The sequence below is a fragment of the Microtus ochrogaster genome, chromosome 17 (assembly GCF_000317375.1).
Source record: "Microtus ochrogaster isolate Prairie Vole_2 chromosome 17, MicOch1.0, whole genome shotgun sequence".
Classification (NCBI taxonomy): Eukaryota; Metazoa; Chordata; class Mammalia; order Rodentia; family Cricetidae; genus Microtus; species Microtus ochrogaster.
Window position 1 is genome coordinate 34,550,037 of NC_022019.1, and position 2,055 is coordinate 34,552,091.

General features: G+C 46.0%; 1 protein-coding gene across 2 annotated transcripts in view; it reads right to left on the reverse strand.

Moving 5' to 3' along the window:
* Tmtc4 (transmembrane and tetratricopeptide repeat containing 4) overlaps positions 1-2,055 on the reverse strand; it is a 57,493-nt gene that overhangs the window by 44,326 nt on the left and 11,112 nt on the right. The window lies entirely within an intron of this gene.

The window sequence follows — 2,055 nt, forward strand, 5'->3', positions numbered from 1 at the left end:
GCTCTGTAGACCAGGCTGGTCTCGAACTCATAGAGATCCACCTGCCTCTGCCTCCCGAGTGCTGGGATTAAAGGCATGCGCCACCATCGCCCGGTGAATGCTAATTTTTAACTATCCCTTACTTTCCGAAATCTGAGTTTAAATGGCTGTTATGGAATGGCAGAGAGAGGAAGAGAATTTTCAAATATTCCTTTCTCCCCACGGGTAGCCACCCCCTCTGTGTGTGTGTGTGTGTGTGTGTGTGTGTGTGTGTGTGTGTGTGTGCGCACATCCGGAAGCCAGATGCCAACCCTGAGTTTTATTTCCCAGTGGTAGACCATCTTGGTTGAGTCAGGATCTCTCCTGGGTCCATAACTAGATAATTAGGCTAGGCTGGCAGCCCTGAGTACAGTCAGTCTCTCCTTCCCCATCATTAGGACCACAGGCACACACCCTATGCCGGGTATACTGTGGGTGCTGGCAGCCAAACTCAGGTCTCCATTGCTTGCCCGGCAAGGACTATATGAACTGTGCTATCTCTCCATTCCCATCAATTCCTTCCAAAGATCTGAAACAGGGCCTCTAAAGGTTACCAGATAAACTGCATTGATCTGCAATGTGTGTCTGTGTGTGTTTGTCCATGCTCAATCATGCGTAAGCATATCCAGGGCTTGAAACCTTTTTATACATCAAGTTTTCAATATGTAAAATCTTAACTTTGGAAAACCTCTGGTTAATCATTCGATTTTATTTTGGTTTTACGACTATGTCCAATTAGACAAGAAGCAAACAGTCAATCAGGAGTTTCCCAGAAAGCACTGTTTGTGTCACACACCGCATCTGAGATGCAACAAACACTTAGACTAGAGAAGTGAGGCTGCAGCCCATTCTAACTTGGCCATGGTTGTGCACAGATAAGAGACAAAGGGTTTAAAGTGGGCTCCGGCAGCATCAGCCACAGCCTTTCACAAAAGATACGGAAGACAACAATAAAAATTCCATAGCATTCTTGAAACCAAAGAACAGATATTATGAGAAACCATAATTTCTAAAACCAAGAATTCTGATTAACATTTTAGAATTGACTCTAAGGCTCTCAATAGAGCAATCAGTTAAACGTAGGCCTTTAAATGTCTGTTTTAGACATTTAGAGGTCAAGGCCCACTGTGAGAGGAATAGCCTATGAAGCTTCTAACCCAGGTGTTTGGTGCTCCCAGAATGACCAATCCAATCTCTTCAGCAACACACCCCGTCATGTTTTCCAAGTGCTCAGGTGTGTGCACGGGTTTCCTGGAGACCTCACACGTGTCCAGCTAAATCTCAACAGTCTATGTCTACAGTGTACTCTTCATGTCCTAGGCACAGAGACACGGCCACAGGGCAGCAGGCTAGACTCCTGTCACTGCTATTAGGCACCTGGCAGAGACTGTTAAGGGGAAGATACCCAGGGAGGGAGGAGGGAAGCTTCAGGAGCAGCTCCCCTGCACCTGCACGGACCATGGAACCTGAGAGTTTCAGTGTACCCTATACTCACTCTTCTTTATCCTCCTGGGATTCTCACTGCGTATAAAGTTGTACCAGACCATCTGATGTCATACTGCTTTTATGCTAATTATATAAGAAAGGATTCTGTAAATCATACAGTCAGCTACCACAGAAAGACTGCCTCAGACCAGGTGTGGTGGTGCATGCTTTTAATCCCAGCACTCGGGTTAGTGGATGTCTGTAATTTAGAGTAGGGTGTACATAGGGAGCTCTATGCCAACCAGGGCCTACATAATAAGATCCTATCTCCCTCCAAAAATAAATAAAATAAATAGAAAAACTGCCCCACCCAGTCTGAGGACTGAGGAAGGTCTTTAGGCGGCCAAATGAGGCAACATTAACATTTATGCCCTTGAAGTTATCACACAGGATAGACTAATGGAGGAAGGCCATTGGTTAATTAAATAAAGAAGCTGCTTGCCCTGATAGGTTAGAATGTAGATGGGAGGAGTGAACGGAGCAGAATGCTGGGCAGAAGAGGAAGTGAGCTCAGAGACTCGACAGCTCTCCTCTCGGGGGCAGACGCCTCAG